Raw genomic sequence first — 6,975 nt, 5'->3', positions numbered from 1 at the left:
CAAGGCATTCTTGACATCTTTACTTTTAAGTATTACAGACTCTGATTAGAGTTGGTCATTGAGATCAACTAATTTTAACCTTTGCTGATCTCACTATCATGTTTGAAGTAAGCTCTAAAGGCATAGCTTTACCAGATGCTCACCATGGTGAGATGAGAAACACAGAGGCAATGTCTTCTTCTGGCTAATGCTATCCTGAAAATGGTAGAAATAATGAAGATATAAGAGTCAAAAGGACAATTGCAAAGGTAGTAGTCAGAAGACTGTCAGTGACAGGATCAGTGATTGGACTAGCAGAAACCAGGTCCAACATGACTTAGACATAACAGAGAAAATGATCAGTGAGTGGATCACAAAAGGTTAGTTAGAGAGTGGCCACAGCCTGAACCAGTGATAGAAGCAATCCTGTTGCACACACTGAGGATGCCAGCCTGACACAGGTCCTCCAGGTCTTGAACTGAGTAAGAGTGGGTTGCAGGTGCCAGTGAAAAGGTATTACCCCATTACTGCTATGGATTGGTGATAAGAAAGCAAAGAAGATGATGATCTGTGTCTCACAGTTCTCCAAGGAGATACTGATTCTTGCCTACAAGACTTGAAAGCAAAATGAGAGAATGCCCATGCTGAACATCTTTGAAGGAAACAGGACACTAAAAAAGAAACACAGGGAGAATGTGATAGTGGTAGCTAATAAAGATTATAGTCCCAATGATGACATTATCAGCCACTGTTATGAAGTATAGGCTTAGGGGCAGAAAAAATCATTCTTGAAAAATAACTCACTCACCTCTACGTATACCATTTCATTGAAAAATTTCACATTAGGAAGATATTTAGAGAAAGTCAACATTATTTATTAACACCAGGTACTGTTCTTTTTCTCTAGGGAGTATACTCTATAGATCAAGAAAGAGACATGTCAAAATTTACTTCAAAAGAGCATTGACCTCCATGTCTGGAAACATGGCTAGTAGGGTAGACTGAATGGCCCTCCCAAAGCCTGGCCATGTACTAGTCATCTTCTCTACACAAAGAAGCAGGAAAGGAGAGCCCAGGACTCAGGATACTGTTCTGGCACAATCCCGGGGCACATACTTTGTGTTGGCAGTCACATTGACAGAGACGAATGGATCAATCCCAGATATTCATCATCCTTCCTTGTGTTGCTGCCTCCTCATTGTGTCATCAAAGGCCCAGATCAAGGATGAGTACAGAAGGTGTTGAAGTGCCAGGCTCACTCAACACCTGCATCTTCTTTGACCTGAACCCACCTCTTTAATGGTCAAGTAAGGTAGTTGTTTTCATAATTCTGCTGTTCATCTTATGTTGAAACTTTCCCTCCCTTCAACCCCTGTCCTAAATTTAGTAAATCATGAAAAACTTCTTAATTTTTTCTCAAGGATGGTGAGCTTTTGGACAGTGGAAGAGCACTGATGTTCCCCTGAGCCTCGGACATTATTCAGTAGTGCTGCTCAGAGTACTGTGTAATCTGTTGTATAGTTAGAACCTCACCTCTCCCTTTCCTTTGTCCAGTTCATTCAGATCCAGATCTTCCTTAGAGTTTAGGCCAAACTCTACTGCTGTTACTGAGATACTCTTTTAAGATTTCTCCAGCTTTGGGTGGTAGCACAGCCTTGTTCTCTTTTTTTGTCCTGTTGACTTTGTACCTGCTGACTCTCTCTGGCAGTGTCATCATTGTGACCATCATTTGCTTGGGTTGTCACCTCCATACTCTGTTGTACTTCTTCCTAAGCATCCTGTTCATCTCGGAGACCTGCTACACTCTGGTCCCTACATTCTGTCTGGCCTCCTGAGCCCATTGCCATTCAAGACTATGCCATCTAGCTCTTGAATGCGTGAGCTATTTCATGTATGCAACCAACAACTATTTCCTGTTCATGGCCATGCAGTATGAGCACCATGTGGCCATCTGCAACCCCCCTATGGGATTCAGTCCTTATATTAGAGTTCTCCAGAGAAACAGAACCAAGAGAATATATATTGATATATGTAAGAGATTTATTATAGGGATTGGCTCATGTGGTTATGGAGGTCAAGAAGTCCCACAGTGTGCCCTCTGAAAGGTGAATAGCCAGGAAGGCTGGTGGTATCATGTAGTCTGAGTCTGAGGGCCTGAGGAACAAGGGGCAAATGGTACAAATCCCAGTCTCAGTGTGAAAGCCTGAGAACCAGGAATGCTGGTGTCTGAGGGCAGGAGAAGATGGATGTCTCAGCTCAAGCAGAGACAATTTGCCCTTCCTCTGCCTTTTTGTTCTATTCAGGCTCTCAACAGATTGGATAATGCCTGCCCGCATTGGTGAGGGTAATCTTCTTTACTCAGTCTACTGATTTAAATGCTAATCTCTTCTGGAGATACCTTCACAGACATACCCAGAATCAATATTTTACCAACTAACTCTCTAGACATCCTTAGCCCAGTTAAGTTGACACATAAAATTCACTATCACAGTCACCCTAGGTAAGAGGCCTATGCCAGTTGGCATCTGGGTCACTGGGAACTGGCCTGGACATGACATTGTACAGGTAACATCTGTGTTTGGCCTGCCCTTCTGTGATACCTTGGTCATCTCTCGCTTCTTTTGTGATGTGAGGTACCTGCTGGAGCTGGCCTGCACAGACAGACATCACTGTCAGTGAGATCATCAATTTGTCATCAGTGTCTGTGGCTTTGTTTTACCCGTGGGCCTGGTCTCCATCTCCTATGTCCTCATCTTCTGCACCATATTTAAGATTGCTTCATAATCTTAAGATTGCCTTGGAATCTTAAGGCCTTTGCCTTTAAGAGTCAGAAGAAGGCCTTTGCCACCTGTGCCTCTCACCTCACAGTGATCATCAACCACTATGGCTGTGCCTCCATCATTTACCTGAAGCCTAAGTCCCAGAGTTCCCTGGGGCAGGACAGACCCAACTCAGTGACCTACACTGTCCTCACTCCCTGGTGGACCTTGTCATGTTCAACCTAAGGAACAAGGAGGTCAAAGGTGCTCTTCACACAGCCACAGTTAAGATACTACTCAGGGACTTCCCTGGTGGTGCAGTGGTAAAGAACCCGCCTTACAATGCAGGGGACGTGGGTTTGATCCCTGATCAGGGAACTAAGGTCCCACATGCGGCAGGGCAACTAAGCCCACGTGCCGCAAACTACAGAGCCCACATGCCCTGGACCCTGCGCGCTGCAACTAGAGAGAGAAAACCTGCATGCCACAACTAGAGAGAAGCCTGTGCGCTGCAAAGAAAGATCCCACATGCCTCAACAAAGATCCTGCGTGCCGCAACTAAGACCTGACGCAGCCAAAAATAAACAAAATAAATAATAAATCTTTTTTTTTTTTTTTTTTTTTTAAAGATACTACTCAACCCTCAGTGCATCCAGACTAGGACAGCTTCTCTGTGTACTCACTCTTCCAAAGTGTTTACGGTCAGGAACGCTCTCCACTACACCAGGTGCCTCCATGGGGACCGCTCCTGCAATGGCATCTCAGGAGATGGCTCCTCTCAGACTGCCAGTCACATTCCCATGACACCAGGTACAAGGCCCTGAGTCTGGTCAGTTCTTATTTTTGCTGAATAATACAAAAAAGGGAAGATTCATGTTAGACACCTTGGAAGAAGCTCCAGGAATTTTATTCTGCTTTGAGGCCAGGGAACCTTCAGAAGGGAAGATGACATTTGTCAATTTAGCTGTCCGTTATACAATTTCCCATCATGTTTTTGTTTACAAACTTTGGTACACGTGCACTGATCTCTCTTTCACCCCCACCCTGTAAAAGCTGGGCTGAGCCTTGCCTGTATGCTGTTTCTCCTCCCTACAAATACCTCAGGCCCTGCCCATCATTAACATGGGGTGTAAAGACTGGGACTTAATATCACACTGATGATAAAATTCTTTATCTTTGCACATACTTTACGGGAAATTTGCACATACAGGATTTTACTTGATCCTCAGTGAAGCCTGTAAGGGAGGCAGGACAACAGTTATCATCCCTATTCTGTAAATGAAGAAAGTAACACACATAAAGATAGGACTGATTTGCCCAGGCATATAAAACTAGGCAGCTGCAGAGTCAGGATTTAGATCTAGTTCTTCTACTGTTGTTTCTTGCTTTTTCTAATTAATCAGTTTACAAGAAGCAGAAACTTCTCGAGCAAAGTTAGGGCCTTCAGTGAATAGGATAGGGAGGACGGCTGCTGGTCTATAGGGTGCTTGTGTGTATTTGAGAAAAAAAGAAACATTCCATCCCCTCCTCTAGACACTGCTGTCAGAAGTTGCCATAGTTATTTTACTGTCTCTCCCAGAAATTATCATAAATCTGTGATGCCTAAAATGTGAATGGCATTCCCTTAGATGTGGCACTGTCCTGTACTGCACAACCTGCAGAATCCTACGCTGTGATTCTGACTGTGAAGATGAAAAAGGGGCCTAGAAACAAGTAAGTGCCAGTTTATATCCCAGAGTCTTTATTTAGTCCTAGATTGTCAGAAAGGCTGAAGTCACTGACTGCTATTATCCACTAGAATACCTCCAGTTTCTCTAAATCAAGTCTGGTCAAGAGAATGTTTAAAATTTATAAGTTCTGGAGTTATTACAAAGGTGAGACCCAACACGGGGATCCTAGACAGGACTAGCCTCTCTGGGTCCTGTAAACCAGAACCATCCCCAAATCTAGCAAGAGCTAGTGGTACAAATTTACATGCATTGAGTTAAATGCCATGGTTACTCACCCTGCCAGCATCCTAGGATATCTTCCTAACCAGAGCTCACATATACAGGGGCTATGATGTTAAATTCCCAGTTCTGAGCCTGGTGGGTCTTGTTCTGATATCAAAGAAGAAAACATGCATGCTTTAAGTATTTACTGTATAACAAGCACTGTGTTAGAAATTATAGGGCTTCCCTGGTGGCAGAGTGGTTAAGAATCCCCCTGCCAATGCAGGGGACATGGGTTCGAGCCCTGGTCCAGGAAGATCCCACATGCTGCAGAGCACCTAAGCCCATGTGCCACAACTACTGAGCCTGCGCTCTAGAGCTCGCACACCACAACTACTGAAACCCACGCACCTAGGGCCCATGCTCCCCAGCAAGAGAAGCCCACACAATGAGAAGCCCATGCACTGCAACAAAGAGTGCCCCCACTCACCGCAGCTAAAGAAAGCAACGAAGACCCAACACAGCCAAAGATAAAAATAATAACACATATATATGGAATCTAAAAAAAAAAAAAAAGTTCTGAAGAACCTAGGGCCAGGACAGGAATAAAGAGGCAGACATAGAGAATGGACTTGAGGACACGGGGAGAGGGGAAGGGTAAGCTGGGACGAAGTGAGAGAGTGGCATGGACATATATACACTATCAAATGTAAAATAGCTAGTGGGAAGCAGCTGCATAGCACAGGGAGATCAGCTCGGTGCTTTGTGACCACCTAGAGGGGTGGGATAGGGAGGGTGGGAGGGAGACACAAGAGGGAGGAATATGGGGATATATGTATATGTATAACTGATTCACTTTGTTATACAGCAGAAACTAACACAACATTGTAAAGCAATTATACTCCAATAAAGATGTTAAAAAATAATTTCAAAAAAAGAAATTATATAGTCAGTACCTAACTATACTTGTATTCTTTAAAACCTAATATATCAATTCTTTATTTCACTCATTTATTCAAGTGATATTTACTGAGGGCTTCATTACCTGTTCATGTTGATGTGATGAAGCTGGTTCTTAGAAGGCTGGTATCATCCCAAACTTTTTGATCAAGGAAGCCTGTATTCTTTGTTCTTTTTCTTTTAAAATTTTTATTGGATATAGTTGCTTTACAATGTTGTGTCAGTTTCCGCTGTATAACAAAGTGAATCAGCTATACATATACATATATCCCCTCTTTTTTGGATTTCCTCCCCATTTAGGTCACCACAGAACGCTGAGTTCCCTGTGCTATACAGTAGGTCCTCATTAGTTATCTATTTCATACATAATAATATATATGTCAATCCCAATCTCCCAATTCATCCCACCATCCCTTTCCCCCTTAGTCAAGGAAACTTTTAAACTCTTAAAAATTATTGAAGACCCTAACAGCTTTTGTTTATATGATTTTACTGTAGTAACAATTAAAACTAAAAAAAAATTATAAGTATTTTTATTAATTCATTTAAAGATAACAACAATAAACCTATTGGATGCTAACATAAATAACATGTTGTTATGAAAAACAAGTATAACCAAAACAGAAAAAAATATTTAGAAGAGTGGCACTGATTTACATTTTTGCAAATCTTTTTAACATCTGGCTTTAACAGAAGATATCTGGATTCTTGTGTGTGCTTCTGTTTATAAACTGATGCCATATCACATGTAGCCTCTGGAAGACTCCTCTCACAGGAAAGAATGAGTGAAAAAGATAATTAATGTCAGTATTATCATGAAAACAGTTTTGACATGACAGACCGTCTGAAAGGAATCCCCTGACCACTCTTTGAGCATGTCTGAGCTAGTGTATAAGACCTTGTCTGTCTGTTGTGAGCTGTATTTGCTGTTTCCCCTCCCTGCACTGACTACACTGACTTTATTTATTTATTTATTTTTTAAACATCTTTATTGGAGTATAATTGCTTTACAATGGTGTGTTAGTTTCTGCTTTATAACAAAGTGAATCAGTTATACATATGTCCCCATATCTCTTCCCTCTTGCATCTCCCTCCCTCCCACCCTCCCTATCCCACCCCTCTAGGTGGTCACAAAGCACCGAGTTGATCTCCCTGTGCTATGCGGCTGCTTCCCACTAGCTATCTATTTTACATTTGGTAGTGTATATATGTCCATATACACTGACCTTAGAATTTAAAAGGGAGCTAGAGGTAGGAGTGGGGAAGCATCACTTCTTAGAAGTAGTGAGTAAAGGAACCAGTGAGAGCTCACAGGTCTCTCTCATCTTTGGGCATTTCTATGGTCC

At 42.4% G+C, this 6,975-nt stretch overlaps 1 pseudogene; it reads left to right on the top strand.

Annotated features, from left to right (window-relative positions):
* Nucleotides 1-614: 614 nt before the first annotated feature.
* LOC118904546 lies at nucleotides 615-3,562 on the top strand (annotated as a pseudogene).
* Nucleotides 3,563-6,975: the final 3,413 nt, after the last annotated feature.

This window comes from Balaenoptera musculus, chromosome 1 (assembly GCF_009873245.2).
Source record: "Balaenoptera musculus isolate JJ_BM4_2016_0621 chromosome 1, mBalMus1.pri.v3, whole genome shotgun sequence".
In the NCBI taxonomy this organism is placed as follows: domain Eukaryota; kingdom Metazoa; phylum Chordata; class Mammalia; order Artiodactyla; family Balaenopteridae; genus Balaenoptera; species Balaenoptera musculus.
Note: the sequence above shows the minus strand (reverse complement) of the source record. Positions and strands in the feature narration are given on the sequence as shown.